Source organism: Lycorma delicatula, chromosome 5, assembly GCF_047948215.1.
Source record: "Lycorma delicatula isolate Av1 chromosome 5, ASM4794821v1, whole genome shotgun sequence".
Classification (NCBI taxonomy): domain Eukaryota; kingdom Metazoa; phylum Arthropoda; class Insecta; order Hemiptera; family Fulgoridae; genus Lycorma; species Lycorma delicatula.
In genome coordinates, this window is record NC_134459.1 from 81,141,913 (window position 1) to 81,158,930 (window position 17,018).

Below are 17,018 nucleotides of genomic sequence, written 5' to 3' on the forward strand. Positions count from 1 at the left end.
GTGCATCTTATTTATATACACCTATATGTATTTTTTTTATAAACACAGATATAAACATACACAAATATAAAATATAACAAATGATTTTGGCAAGAAGAAAAAATCCTAACAAAATTAATTTAAAAAAAAAATCATTATGAATAATATGTTTATATATTATTCTGAATCTATCTGTACTATCAAATATATATAAGAGTATGAGTATACTTCACAAAGAGATAATTGCATGGATAAAATATTATAATTATATTAATTATAAATAGAACTGATCAAAATAATTAACAAGAATAAGTATAAGTTACAATATTATTTTGCAGGTCTTGTATTATTCAGAATAATAATTCTTGACTAGATCACTTTATTTTGAAGATTATAAGATATTAGTCATAAGATAGTAAACTTAAGATAAAGTATAAAATCAATGTAGGCTTTTATTTCAGGTAGAGTCTAGTATATTGTAAATAAAAACTTTAGTAAATATCATTAATTAGCCACAAAAATATTTAGAGATAAGAATGTTTCAACTGGTTCTATTTGTTTTTGATTGTAGTTTCATAAGCCTATCAAGAGTGATGGAACAATAAAGAGGATCTTTCTAGTCAAATTTTATGATATTAGCAGAGTGTTAGTCATCAGTTTCCAAAATGCAGTTCAAAATTCAGAAACTGTAACTTAAAAATTTTAGAAAACCTATTTGTAATGTATTCCTTCAACTCTTTTTCTTAGTAAAATAACTTATTTTTAACTTAGCTCTCTACAGTTTATAATAATTATTTATCACTAAATTTAAAAATTAATATCTGAGTTTGAATATTTACATATTCAAATTAGAAAGAAAATTAAGCAAAATATATTTGTAAACTTCTGACTTAATGACTGTAATTTGCTAACCAGCACTACTGACAGCTATAAAAGAACAATAATAAAAATATGGTTAACTGTTTTATAATTTTGATAGGTTGACAACCTTGCCTGACAGATTTACATTTTCAGTGTTGATAATTAAAAAAACCTGATAAAATTCTTGTAATCCCTGTAATGTAAAGACATTACATGTTTTATGACACGTTTTATTTGTTTATTATTATCATACAATAAACACTTGCTATAAATCTGCTAATATCATCTGACATACATGAATATGTAATGAGCTTTATAAATAAAAAGATCAATACAACAATAAATTAGAGTCAGTTGAAAACATTTTATTTCGCACATTAATTAATAAAAGATAAATAAAATCAATTCAAGTGGTCTGTAAATTTTTATGCTCTACAAAATTAGAATTAAATATAATAAAAAAGTAAATTAAAATAAATTAATAAAGGATTTTAACAAAATCCCTTCCAAAGCCTATCAAGAGTGATGGAACAATAAGGGGATCTTTCCAGTCAAATTTTGTGATATTAGCAGAGTATTAATCATCAGTTTCCAAAATGCAAAAACTGAAACTTAAAACGTTTAGAGAACCTATTTGTAATGTATTCCTTCAACTCTTTTTCTTAGTAAAATAACTTATTTTTAACTTAGCTCTCTACAGTTTTGTATCCCCAAATACAATTAATTATAAATCTTTTTGTTAATATCCTGCTATTTTTAAATAATCATACATGATTATTTAACGGGCACTGCTTAAATTTTGATCTAAACCTGCCCAAACCTGGCTCATGTTAACAGGGATTTCACTAAAACTTTTTTTTTGCAAATTAGAAGAAATGACTAAAAAAATCATTTGATTATCCACTCTTAAATTAGTTTGCTATGAGTAACTTATCACAAGTTTTTATTAGTTTATTCATATCATCCCAGTTTCAGTAACTGAAAGTGATAATATCTTGTTTTGTAGAGGCCAATCAACCACTTCTAAAATGAATACAAAGATATTTTGTATTATTCATTTATTTGTATTTAAAAAATACAGTAAATGTACATTAAACTTTCCCACAGAATATTGTATATTGTATGAAAAAATGTGTTGATAAAACAACACCAATGGATACATAGTGCTTCTCTTTATTGAGGAGGATAGAATTTAGTCTATGGACTGACTGTGGTATATGATATTTCCACGTCAACCCTAATTCCAAAGAATTTATAGGTTTTACAGGATGCTACTAGTACGACATAATTCACAGAATAATTAAAAATCAAGAAAATTTACTGAAAAAAAAAAATTACTAAGAAAAAATTATTACAAGTAAATATTATGATTACAAGTAAAAAAAGAAAAACTTACTAGTCAAAAAAAAAAGTGAATTAAATTTAAGAATGTTGACATCAAAATTATTAACGGAAAATCAATTGACATTTATATAAAGAATTTTTTCCTATTTGCACCTCCAAATCATGGTCTGCGGTGATTAAAAATTTACCATTACCAGCAAGCAATAGTCATGTACTTTGCAGATATACTAAAAATCTGATATGAACCATATGATTCCTTGTACAGCTATTAAATTACATATACATATTTTTTTAAAATGAAGAGTCCATAAAGTTTTATTTCATTAATAACTTCTGATATTTTTCTTTTTTTATTGTGTTACTGAATTATTATTCATCATAAAAATTTTTTACAATTGGAGATTAATAATTTTCAAAATTTCAATATCCTATGGCTAATCATTTTTGAGTTATGCAAGATACATATATGAACAGATGTCACGCCAAAACTAATCAAAATGGATTTGGGGATGGTCAAAATGGATATTTCCGCTGAAATCTGAAAACCGAAGTTTTTCACGATCACAATACTTCCTTTGCTTCGTACAAGCAAGTAACAAGAACAAAAGTGGACTTAAAATTTATTTAACTTTCTTTAAGATATCCATCCAAAGTGATTTATTGATTACATAATCATCAGGGTTTGGTATTTAAATAACAAACTAAATAAGCTAGCTAATTATTTAAATTAACATGTATTAATCATATAAATAACATACCCTCCACCATCTAACCTCATCTAACCACAGGTGCAGAGCTCATCTATTTATTGTTGCATGTCTTCCCTGAAACTTACTGATTAATGTTTCTCACATAACACTTCTCTGTACTCTCTCCCTGTATCAATTACAATTGTCCTTGAAATTTATAAACATACATTTTTGTTCCCCACATTTGTTTAGGAGTCTAAATTCTTTCTTACAGATGAGGTGATCAAACTGTTGTACTTGGTTTGCTTTCAGTCATCTTTCTAAGGGAACAAGTAACCTAATTCTATGAGATAATAATGAGCACTAATGCTCATTTTATACACCTAAATAAATGCTTACAAATTCTCTATTCCTTCTGAAAAACTTTGCTCTAAATATTTTTGGGGTTAGCCTGTAGCAAAACATTGTCTTTGTAAAAACTTATACAAAGTCTGCCAGTGTAACTGAGTTCATTTTAAAATTCATAAGTAAAATCTTCTCTATATAATGCCCTTGCATTCTTTAATGATGCCACTCATCACTTCCATAATAACAGTACAAATAAGATATCTTCCTGATGAACTCTTGGAATAACTTCTGTAGATAATTTAATTTTCTGTTATATAATTCCTGTAGTTCTAGAAATTACGAATTCTCATTACCACATTTTTAAGTACATCCCTTCTTCAGATGACATCTGTAACTAAGTATTATATATAAGTAAGTAACTAAGTATTGTATACGTAAGTATTACTGTAACTAATTACTCTGATGACATACATGAAGTTAATTATTTACAAAGTTTAGAAAATTTTACATTAGCAGTTGGAAAAGTTATTCATTGGACAGATTGTAATCACTATCTTTAAATATGAATTGTGGTTCTCAGGTAGATATAACATTGCTAATTATAAGAATAGAATTTCCATCAATGATAATAATAATATTTCTGTTACCATAAAGTGAAATTTCTGAGTGTTTTATTAGACAACAATTTCTCTGAGATGATCAAATTGATTTTGTTTGGCTTATGAGCAAGGACCTTATTATGCTTGCATTGATATTTGTTGTAAATTACGGACAGATTTAAAAAAATCTTCTCACTAATTTATTTCAAATACAATTAAAAGATTTTCTTTTCTTTTTTACTAGTGTTGATGAATTTTTAAATAATACTAATTAAAAAATGAAAAACTACCATTTTCTGCATCCTATTCAATGTAAATATTTTCTATATAAATATGTGCTCAAATAAGTTTCATTTATGCCTTCTGCATTGTGAATTATTTTGTAATTATTTTTTATATTACATAACTAATATTAATGACTAATAATTTACATTATTTTAAATAATTAATATGGACTTCATTAACATCTATTTTTTATTTTATTATTAATTATGTATTCTGTGATGCTATTCTGATTACCTTTATATTATAGTTTCCCTTTGGTCCATCCAGGCAAATACTGGAGCAGTTCCTTTTTTTAACTGTGGAGTATCATATCTCCCCATTCCTGATGTGATCTCCGTGATGTATTATTATGCACCAGCTAACCCACCAGGTTGATCTAATGGTAAAACTCGTAGTTGTAAATCAGCTGATTTTAAAATTAAGAGTTCTCGAGTTCGAATTCTTTCAAAGGTAGTTGCCTTTATTTAAAAACTAGATTGTGGATACCGGTGTTCTTTGGTGGTTGGGTTTCAATTAATCACATGACTCAGGTATGATCAGCCTGAGTCTGTACAAAAGTACACCTCATTCAGTCATCACAAACAAGGGATGCCTATGGGCCCTGAATTCAAAAGCTGCATGAGATATCTGGAGACTTCTAGCTAGATATTCATATGAAATTAATATTCTAGTCAGAATAAAAAATATATTATTTCTTTCAAAACTCTCCATAAATTAGCCCAAGGGATTCTATTAAATTCCTTTTTTAAATTCAAGAAAGTGAAGTAAGCTTGTTTGCTAAATTACTACATGCAGTTATTTTTCTACTTCCTTGTGTTAATGCAAAAATTCTATATTGAAGTATTATTAAATGCTCTACATCCTTCTTTTAGGTTAGTAACCACCCACGTTTATAGGAAATAGTTCAGTTTGTTTATTCTGTTATATTTCTCATATTATCTTTGATTTGTTAGGAACACTAGAGAGAACTGTTTTAGTATAGGATTTTGTGACATTTTTAATTTGCTGTGGTATATTTTTATACCACAGCATACTCTATAAACATATATCTCCAGATGATGCTTATAAACAATACAAAACCTCTTTTATTGTGACATAATTTGCATGATTCAAGATAATTTAACTTAGAGTTTAAAAGACTTGAACTCATAATAATTACTTTGTGATGAAAACAGTGCAATTCATGTTTATGAATATGCTAAACTTTTCATTCATAGAATCTTGAACATATACTTGTAACCACTCAGTATTTAAATGTATCACAGGAGATTATTATATCAAGGTATTTACATTTTTATAAAATAATAAAAATGATGTCTGTAATAGTTGAATTATTTAAAAAAGAACTGCCTACTTATAGAGAGTTCATGAAATAAGACAAACTCATTAAAAATTCCTTCCTTCAGTGGATAATCTATTTCAGGATGGGCAGCACATCATTGATCAATAAGTTTGTTTGTAATCCCTGTAGCTCAAATGTACCTACTGCCACAAATAGTTTTCCTTCAGTTGCTGAAGATGTTCCTGAAAACACGCTCAAGTTTCACTAAGAAAAACTTTCACTAATTTTAAAATTGGTGCCAAGTGTAAATAGCTAAAAGAACTGTAAACCGTTCTGCCAGTTCACTAAGCCTAACATAGGAGAATATTTTTGTGTATATGTTTACTTCCTTAATTTTCAGTATTTTGATTTTGCCTGTATTAACTTCTTTTTAATAATTTATTAGCTTCACCAGTTATGACCTGGGTAATGTATTGGATCACCTAAAACAAGTAAGAAGTACCTGCAGTTAGTGGGAAGCTAAGAAACGAGAGTTGAGTCATGTTGGGAGCCAGTTTGCAATCAGGCTTGTCTTGCAACAGGATTTGATCTATGTGCTAAAATGGTACTATCTCTTCCAACATTGTACACAATAAAAATAAAAAATCAAGATATTTATTATAAAATTTAAGTATTTAATTTTAATTTGAAATAATGTGTCATATATTATTTAATGCTTTCCTGTATGCTGCATCAAATTTTAAGATTATTTTTTACTTTCTTCTTTTAAATTGAGCTATCATTTAATTTTTATTAAGTTCAAATTTACTTTTCACCAAATAGATCACTTTTGATGATTTTTTTTATTTGTAAAGTTTTTTGTATACCTGCTTGTAGGTTTATTTGTTAAGGAGAAAATATTTTAAATAAAAAATTACATTATCTATATAGGGGTTTCAAAATATTTTTTTGGTCATCATTTAGAATTGAATTGTTACATGGCAAAAATATGCTGAAGTCATATTTTGTGTGATAGTTGATTAAAATAGTTAGAAAACTTAAGAGCAAAATAATAATAATTATATAAATTCCTACATTCCAGAGAGCATTAGCCTATTCTCATCAGCATTATTGTTAAGTTACTTTTTTTCATAAATACATGGTTTTCATCTTTTCTGTTTGTGTGAACAGGTATTTTTAATACAAGCAGCAGTTTTTTTCTGTCTTGGATTGGTCATGGGCTCTAAGCAACAGTGAGAAGGCTAACGTATAAAAAGGCACCTTGTAAAGGTCTTTCAGCCTTTTGACATATAAGGGGCTGGTTAAGAAGAATTAATCAAATTCTTGGATAGCCCGATTCCTATGAGTATTCCTCTGAATCATTTTTCATCAGCAGAGGTCCTGCAAGTAATCAGGAGAGGAGGGAATTTAAAGAAAGCTCTCGTATACAACTTGATGACTAATAATCTGCTTTTTATGCTTCCATCTCTTTAATGGCATTCTTTGAACTACATGCTTCTCAACAGAATGGAAGGTGTCACAAATAGTAATGGTTCCAAAACTGGTTAAGGCAATTCATGATTTAGCTTCATCCAGGTTCAACATTTTACCCGATCACTGCAAAAATCAGTGAACCATGGAGCACATGAAAGTGGGGTGAGCCAGTCAAGTGTAAGACGCATTCTGAAGAGTGCAAAATGGAAAGTGTACATTCTAAGACTGCTACACGCAATGAATGAGGACAATCCAGATCAAAGGATGTAGTTCTGTAAATAGTTTCAGCACATCATTGGTGAGGATGAGGAATTTGCAGGGAAGCTTGTGTGAACTGACAAGGCACATTTAAAATTTAACAGTACTGTGAACCACCACAGTTGTGACTACTGGGTTCCTGAAAATCCTCATGCTCATGTGGATAAGGCAGTAAATCTACTGGGAGTTACTGTGTGGTGTGGTCTATCAGTATGTGGTTTGATTGGTCCCTTCTTCTTTGAGCGTACTGTAACTGGTGAGACTTATGTTGATATGCTTCAGACAAGCATTTTGCCTACCATCCAAAACCTGTAAGGTAATGAACTTTTTTACGTGCAACAAGATGGAGCTCTGCCTCACTACCATCAAGATGTCAGGTTTTACCTCGATAAAACTCTACTCCGACAGTTGGTGGATTGAAGATGTACTGTTGAGTACCCACCTTGGTCTCCTGATTTGATACCTTTGGTCTTCTATCTCTGGGGGACCATCAAGAATGACGTATATCAACAAAAACCATTAAAAATTGATGAACTACATGAAAAAATGTTAGTCATGTGCTGCCGTCAGATACACTAACAGCCATAGTTCGGTGTGCAGTTTGGCGGCATGAGTGTTGTATTGAAGCTGCTGGTGGCCATTTTAAACACATACCATAACCCTCTCTCACTCTCAAAAATTGTCACATCAAGTCAAATTTATCATGCGATATTGACTAGCAAACAGAGGAGTCCAAAAAAATGTACTATTTTTTGGACTCCTCTGTACACAATTATCCTGGAACTGCCAACCATTCAAGAGGAAATACAGAAATTTGGTACAAGATGCAAAGGAGACAGAAAAAACATGTGAACTGGCTTGCAGTTAACCTTTTGGATAATAGTAAAAGCATTAGGTGCCTAAAGCGACTCCATATATTAGATCTGTAAGTTCTCCGAGATTTGAGGTAAAATTTTTAATTTCATTTTTCCACTTACTTTTGTTGGTTCTTTGATTTGTTTCACTGTTTCTTTTTTTGATTAGTTATTCTTTGGATGATTGATATGATTATTTTTTGGTGTTTTCTTTGCTTTTTATGTTCTGAACTCTATCAGTGTTCCTTGAACTCATCTTTGCATACACTTATTTATGTTTATTATTTATTTATGTATACTACAAAAGATACTATATATGTACACACACACACACAAGTGATTCAGGAGGGATAGGGCAACACTTTGACAACTCATTCTAGAGGCTAAAAATAAGAAAAAAGTTCATATAAACATATGTCCGAAAACGCTTCGTTAGCGAGTTATACAGAGTGAAAGATTCGCCCGAGTTTCAGTTCCTCGGAAGTGCTGCGGCAGCGGTTACGGAATATCGACATAGGTATGGTACAACCACTGAAATATAGAAATACTGATATGGGCACTAGCGTTAGAAGTCCGTGCCAACAAAGATAGCTGATTTAGATGTATACCTCTCTTTGCTACAGTCCGTTCAAGAAGTTTGTGACGATCTCTCTCATCACAAATCACAAGTTATCTTTCATAATTCAAGTTATTGTAGAAAGTTTTTATAAAAACATTTATATGATACAATGATTAACTCAACATTTATTTAATATTCATAAGCATTGAAATTTTTCTATTAATTAAATAGAATTATGAGATTTTGTCACTTAATGTTAACTTCTAAATAAGCAAAATCGTGAACAATACAATTAAGTTTTAGAATCAGTTTCTGAATGGACGGTACGTTAGGTACAATGCGCATGCGCTGCACTGTGCGACATTGAAAACTACACCTCTAAATTTATCTGTCTCACGTTCGTTTTTCGCTCACGTTGGACATAGGCAGTGCCCATTCCAGTATTTCTATATTTCAGTGGTTGTACCATACCTATGTCGATATTCCGTAACCGCTGCCGCAGCACTTCCATTGCAAAATCCATAGATGAAAATCATGTCGGCATATTCGGCATTAGTGAAGATACGCGGCATTTTTCAAAACAAAACTAAACAGAATTTCACTTTTTTTAACAGACTTGATTTTTATGCACTGTAAAAATGAATACAAAATTACACTTCTTAACAGTTTCTGAAATTTTTACGATTGATCAGCGAAAGGTTATTTAACACATTACCACAATTAACGGACAACAATGAGTAGTATTTAAACAAATTGTGATGAATAAAATCAGTGTTGCCAACTTGTTTTCCGTAGGTCTAAATTTATTGTACCTACTAGACCATCTGTTTTTTGTAACATTATATTCTAAGTTTTCGTCGGTTTTGTTGTTAATAAGAGTCGACATGTTTAAAATTTTATTTGTTTTCTGTTGACATTATTTACATCAATCTTCTTATAATTAAATTCTCTACAATTTATGTTTAAAAAAGGTATGCTTTATTGCCAATTTAACAACGTTATTGTACGTAAAACCAAAAAAAATGTGTTTTTTGACTTTATTTTTGGCGTTTTACATGGTATATCTTAGAAACTAAGAGAGATACAGTTCTGGAACCTATTTTTTTCGACTTCCTAGCTCAAAAACAATAAGAAACAATTGAATTTGCCTCTTAATTGACCTTCCCAGAAAGCCTTAAATTACCCGGAGGATCTGAAACTCGGGCGAATCTTTCACTCTGTATAACTCGCTAACGAAGCGTTTTCGGACATATGTTTATATGAACTTTTTTCTTATTTTTAGCCTCTAGAATGAGTTGTCAAAGTATTGTCCTATCTACCTGAATCACTCTGTATATATATATATACAGTTCTTAGAACTGTAAATTTCAAACAATGAGGCAAACAAAAATACATTTTACATCAAAACTAAACTAAAAAATGTCAACTAATATAAATCGTAAAAAATTAAATTAACAACAAATCTATTCTAAAAAGTAAAAAAAAAAAATATATATATATTCAAATTTTCTTTAAATTTTGAAGTTTTGAAGGAGGTGTCAAATCAGCACAATCATTGGAAGATTTTAATCTGGTTAACATACTACCAAAAGTAAAAATTTAGAGAATTAAAACAATGTTATTTGTTCTTACTTTTTCAAGAGTTTTTTTTTGTTTGTTTTTCTATTGACAGTATTAAATTTTTAGTGCATTAATAAAGCAATTTTTAAACAAAAAATATAAATTACTTGTGTTTGTCATTTATTAAACACTATGGTGCAGTCTTATATTTTATTGTTATACCATAATAAAAAATAAAACATTTAAAATTTTATAATTTATATTTTGAAATTTCATTATCAGTTATGTTAATAAAAACATCTTTGTCTCTTAGACTGGTTAAAATTCCTTTTATCGCAGTCTTTTCCTCTATTTTGAAAAAAATAAAATAAAATAATCATATGCGATCAAAAATGTCTGCGTTTCCATTTTAAAATAATAAAACAGAATATTATTAAAACTTTCAAGTAGTATTTTCAAGGTAAGATAAAAGATTACAATCCACTGATAAAAATATAACACAATTTAAAAAAAATTAAAAACTATTAACTAATTTCTTTCTAATTACATGGAAGTTTGTTATATTTTTGCATCTAATTATTCAGCGCCCTCAATCCTTAATTAGCAGATTTTTTGTTTTTATTAAAATCCATTTTTTATTGTTATTTTTAATCCATTATTTTTTAACTATATCTTTATCTTCTTTCAATAAATTAATAATACCGTAATATGATTTTAGCCTAAAAAGGTGATGAGGAAAAGAGTAGAGTTTCATAATTGTAAAATCTTGTGATATTTTTCTTTTTAATATTGAGTTCTGTCAAGTTTTATAACTCATTATTTAAAAATATGTTATGTTTTTTTCTATGGCAGGCTGCATTGAAAATTATATAAAACTATTAAACTTTTCTTCATAAACCAAACTGAAATTATTTTCTTGCAATGTTTTTAAATATGTTATAATACTTTCAGTCATTTTTATTGCCATTTGTGATTTGAACAGTCATAAATTTTTTATTAATAAAGGTTATGGTAAATAAATTTTAGTTTGTTATTAAAATTACACTAACTAGTTGTCAATATAATATCATAAGTTCCTATAAATGATTTTCAGTAGTTTCTACAAATGAATATATAATTAAAACGGGGTTTATATGACTAACTCACTGTAAAATTGAAGAAAATTTATAATAAAGCATTTTTTGTTTAAGTTAAAGAAAACTGACAAATGTGTCAGTTTCCCACTCTTTACTATGTTTAGGTTAGTTATTTTGACATATTATATGATATGAACTAAGTTTCTAAAAATGTTTAAATTAAATAGATTTTTACTAGGATTGTGTAGTGACCAATGTGCCAAATATTCAGCACTTTATTAATGATATATAATAGACATCACTATATTAACTATGCCTATCTATTACTTCTTATTCAGAGCACAAATGGGAAAATTAAGAAACTGGTTTATTCATTTGTTATTTGGGTGAGGACAATGAAGTTGATAAGCACTTTTGTCTTTGGTTTTGATTTTGAATTCAGATTAACCATAGTTAGAGGATTATAAAAATACACAAACAGCCTCAATTGGCTGTCAAGTTCTACTCAAAATTGTCACAAACATTAAAAATTTTTGTAATAATCATTACACAATAATGGTGTAAACTATCAAGTTGGTTCAATTGCACTAATGTAAGTTTAGTAAAATGCATTAAATATAAAAATATCAGTTTTATAAATCAAGGATAAGATTGCAAAATGATGGTAAGTTTTAATAATTGAAGAAGATATAAAATGTGCCATAAAATGGTAAAGTTATTATGTTCAAAGGGATATTAAGATACCTGTTCAAATTGCAGAGGAATTTGTTTGTTAAAGTATCGTTACAAAATCAACTTGGTAATAATGTGATAAAAAAAAATTATTGTTGTTATTCTAGAATTTTACGGTCACCATCAGAAGATCAGTGTGGATCCTGAGATTGGTTTTAAATAAGTTATTAAGCGATTTACAGTGTAGAAAACATTGAAGTTCATGAAGTTTTTACAGATTTAGGAAAAGAGTTTGATGGAATAGTTAGCAATATTTTTGATAAATTTTATAAAGGAAATGATTTCACGTTTAATACTGAGATTAAATAACTTAGTATAATGATAAGGTTTACACATTAAGTTATTTGTAATCAACTGGATAAAATTGTAGGTATAAATGAATCTCATTACCGCAGTAAATTGTTTAATCATTTAGAGAATGGGCAGAAAACAAGAGCCAATGCAAGCATGAAGATAGCAATTCAAGAAAAAGGAACCAAGGCAAACCATTTTATTAGATGGAAATAAAAACTTGATATCAGAATAGGTTAAAGAACCTAATCCATAGAACAAACAAGACTTTCTGCAGAGTTTTTAAATTTCTTTGGGAAATTTATTTCTGGAAATTATAAATTATGAAAAGAAAGGTTTACAAATGATTTGTTGCTTAATACTTTATTTACTATACTAAAATATTTTATGCACTTAGTAAGTTATAAGAACTTACTACTCAATTATAAGATATAAACTAATTAACACCAAAAAAATATAAATATAAATAAGTCAGTAGATCAACACAGGTGATAAAAGGTATGTGGTGTATGCTTCAATTCTTTTTTTCAGTAATAAAATTAAAGAAATAAATGGGTCAATAATACTTGGAACGATAACGTTTCTAACACGATTTATTTTAAACCATATAAACACGAATATAAAACACTATGATGATCGTGAGGTAATTTTTAATAAATCAATGAAATTTAAAAAAACATGTGCTACTTCATTTGTATTTTATTGGAAAAATTTTCTCACTGTTTTCTAGTATTTCCCTTTTTTTATAAATAACAAAAAGGATATGTTTGAATATGCTTTAAACAACATGACTTACTTTCATCCTTTTGCATGTTTTCTCCTTATTTTCTGGATTTACCCCTTTTCATAAATAAAAAGCAAATGTTTGATTACATTTTAACAAGTATATGTCTTTTTTTTGTTGCATTTACAAATAATATTTTTATGTAATATAAAATTATTTTATGTGTGCTATTCCAAAATTAATTCTTGTTTGGCTGATAACCAAAGCAGAGTAAAAGATTTTATTATTCTAATATATCATCAAAGCTACTTATATGACTACGTTACTTCTCCATTTAGTTGATACAACATTCAAGGACTTATCAACTGCAATGTAAACTTTTGTAGGCTCTCATCAAATAATTCCTTCGCCAGATTATCCAACCAGTTATTAAATACATTTGTGAGTACTTAATTGATTTCAAAATGTAGGTAGCCGGCCAGAACTTCATCTTTGTGAAGAAATTATATTTATTTGGTCAAAGTTCAGGATTTAGAGAGCTGGTCAAAACCTTTCAACATGAACAACCCAAGTAAGCTTTTGCAACAAATGGAATGGGGTTCATGTATTTTCATGCAGAACTTCTTTCATGAGGGCACATATTTTCATGATAAAGAAAAGTATCCTTTATGAATATCTTGTACAGTTTGTTTTACATTGATCTCTGAAGCTTCTTCAACATTTTGTAATAAACTTATTATGTTATTGTAATATCAGGTTCCATGAATTTTACTATAAAATATTCCCTTATAGTCTCCCTTATAGTTCCCTTATAGTAAAAAAAAAAAAAAAAAAAAAAAAAAAAAAAAACTATAAGGGAAGTGCTATAGCCATAGTCTTTTGGCTTCATAGAGCCTCTAATCAATCACCAAACTGTAGTAATAACATTCTTACCATAAACTCACACAGTTCTCAATGAATCTTAGATGAACAGAATCCTTCTACTTATAAAAAGCAAATCTCATCATTTGTCTCACAGTTGGTTAGAACAACAATGACAGGTTCATGTTTCATAAACTGCAGCATCAAACAGAATGAATGGTAGATGGGGTAGGCAATGAAATTTTAGGTTGCTAAAATTGCTAGCAACTATTGTGCATGCATCCACTGTATTGCTACGGCAACTGATTGTCAATAACCAGTCAGAAGTAGTTTTTGAAGTAGTGCTCATGTATTAAGAGTAGCACTTCTAGCAGAACTACTACTACTTCTAGCAGATTGTACGTATACATAGTGTGATACTTTTTTCTTGAGAATTGTGTGTTTAGTTAAGAGTATTCATTCAAACAGTTAAATGAGATAGATCTAGTGTGGATAATGTTCAAACAGAAGTCTATCAAACAGGAAATTTAACATAGAAACTCATTCAAAGTTTGATGTCAACCATCAGAAAGTTTTTACACTTGATTGAAATATATTATGGGATGCTTTAAAGTATAATTACTCCGAACATCTGTTATGACATGTTATTGACTCAGACTTTGGAATATTTGATAATTAAATAAAGGTGTACAATGAGGAAAGTAGTCTTTCAGCTATTCTTTTTAATATTTATATTGATGTTATTGTTATATATTAGAGAGAATAAATGGGTAATAGTATAAAATCGATCAATAATTTTATGGGTCAGTCAAAAAGAGATTACAGTAATGTAAGTATAAGCAGCAAAAATTAAATTCAAGTCCAGTACCTAGAAATTAAAGTACTTAAAGAGTTTTGTATAAAAACAAAAAAATTGATACAAAGCAAATTTAAGTCTTTTAAATGCAAGAAAAGATTTTTTGAGTGTAACAAGAAGTGGCATCAGTCACTTTTAGTAGGATAGAAGAGAGCCAAATCAATTGAGACTAGATACCTTGGAGTCCTAAGAAAAGGTGTTTGATGCTGATACTTTTAAAGCCAGAAGAATAAGAGGATCCCAGTCCAACGTAAAAAGAAACTTAAGGACATTGAATAACCAGATAATATAAAGATGAAACAGGATTACTGTAATGCCGATAAATAATACTTCTCATTTGTTATATTTGCAACAAACAAAATAAAAAACTTAAGTGTATAAAATTTTGTTAAGAAAATGTGCGCTAAGAATGAGACATAATTATTAATAGCACTAAAGGCATTAAAAACAATTTTTCTGCATTATTATAATACTGATTCATACTCCATGGGTAAAAAGAAAAAAAAGTTAGGAAAAATTTTTTTCATTATTTTACAACTGCTGCCCTAATTAATAGAGGTATTATATTTTTCTTCCAATAATTTTACTTCTTTCATAAACACGAACTGAGTTTTGATGTTTGCAAAACAACTACATAGAAATGTTTATTACGTAGATTTCAATACGTGTTAGACATTATGATTGTAGTAATTATACAAGGCTTATTCAAATATAAACCAGAATTTTGCTCCGCAGACTGACGAAGAGCCGTGAATGTGGTGGGGTGCTGTGGGTAGTTAGTTGGATATGTGTGTGGAGGGGGAGCAACTGGCCAGCCACCCAGTAGGTCATGCTCTCACATTAGTCACATTCCACCTCTGAAGAGAAGCTACTATTATCTGTTGCGCAACAAATTATAATCCGATTTCTCACCAACAAATGTGTCAAATCCTCTGAATTTTGACTCAACTCTAGGCACAGTTCGAATATGCTACTCTGTCAAAAACTCAAGTGCTTTTTTTGGACCAGTGTCAATGGTGAATGACCTTGTGGAAGGTGACTACCACATAACCATCATTAAAATTGCATCAGAGGTGAGCATAAGTGTTGGGAGAGTGCATACAATGTTGTCAGACACTCTTGAGTACAGAAAAGTGTCAGTGAGTGGGTTCCACGTCTTCTCACACAGGCATAGAGTAATGTCCAAAAAGACATCAATCAGAGGTTTCTGGATTACATTGAGAAAGAAGAGGCATTTTTGGATCGTACTATGACCTCTGATGAAACATGAATCCACCAGTACAACCTGGAAAGCAAAAGAATGAGTATGGAGTGGTGGAAAAGTAGAGAGGGGCTATCAATACCAAGAAAACGCTTGTCAGCTGGAAAAGTTCTGGCAACTGTGTTTTGGGCTCTAAAGGTGTGCTACTGATTGATTTCTTGCATGAACGAAGGACAACGATAAATGCAGCATACTGCTGCTGTTGGATGATGTCAGCGCTGCTTATTGCAACAAACAACACTGGCAACCGATTTGCAATGTTCTCCTTTTCCACAATGCACGACTGCATACAGCAGCTCAGACTCACCATAAACTTACTAAAATTCATTGGACACCTCTTGAACACCCAAACTATATACCAAAAAAAGTGGTAATTTATTTGAAATTTTATCTAATATCAATAAAACTATACAAACAAATTGCAGTTTATTTTTGAATGACTATTCGTATGCACAAAAAAAGTTTTACTTAAGGTTTAAATAGAAGTGTAACAAATATTTTATAATTATAATTTATTATGAGAAAAAATTAACACAGTATTTTGTTACAAATAGTAAAGCTTAAAAATTAACATTAAATAACAACAAATTCACTTAATAAATAGAAAAATATTTAACAAAAACTGTAATTATACAATCCATTTTCAGTATCAGCATAACTTTTAGTAAGGATACATTTTTAATTGTCCAACAAAATTATTCTGATTAATGTAATCATAATCACACATATTCTAATCTACTTGAGATCAATCATTGAGATAAAAATATTATTTGTAAAACAAAACCAAACAAAACCAATTACACTCATATTTATAAAAACTTTTCTTGATACAGAAAAATAACAAAAAAACTGAAAATTCTTTCAATAAACATTTAACAAAAAAAAAGTTATACTGCACTGAGATTTCTTCAACAAAAAGAGAAAAAAATTTTCTTAAATAAACATTATTGCACATTATAAAACTGAATAGCCCTCTCAGATTGGATTTCATCTATTGCTAATAAAAACACTAGTTATAATTCCTTGATTTTCAGATTAGGATTAATAAATCTTCATAAATACTAATAGTAACTAAAAATAAGGTTGCTTTAAATATACACATCTGTAAAATGAAAAAATGTTTTCT

General features: G+C 29.0%; 1 protein-coding gene across 2 annotated transcripts in view; it reads right to left on the minus strand.

Moving 5' to 3' along the window:
- Nucleotides 1-2,285: 2,285 nt before the first annotated feature.
- LOC142325117 (uncharacterized) overlaps nucleotides 2,286-17,018 on the minus strand; it is a 64,856-nt gene continuing 50,123 nt past the window's right edge. Inside the window, exon 13 of one of the 2 annotated variants that reach the window (XM_075366471.1) lies at nucleotides 2,286-3,615. The gene's annotated coding sequence lies outside the window, so the exon portion shown is untranslated. Of the gene's footprint in view, nucleotides 3,616-16,401; nucleotides 16,995-17,018 lie in introns of those variants that run through there. The other variant, XM_075366470.1, reaches the window with a different exon arrangement.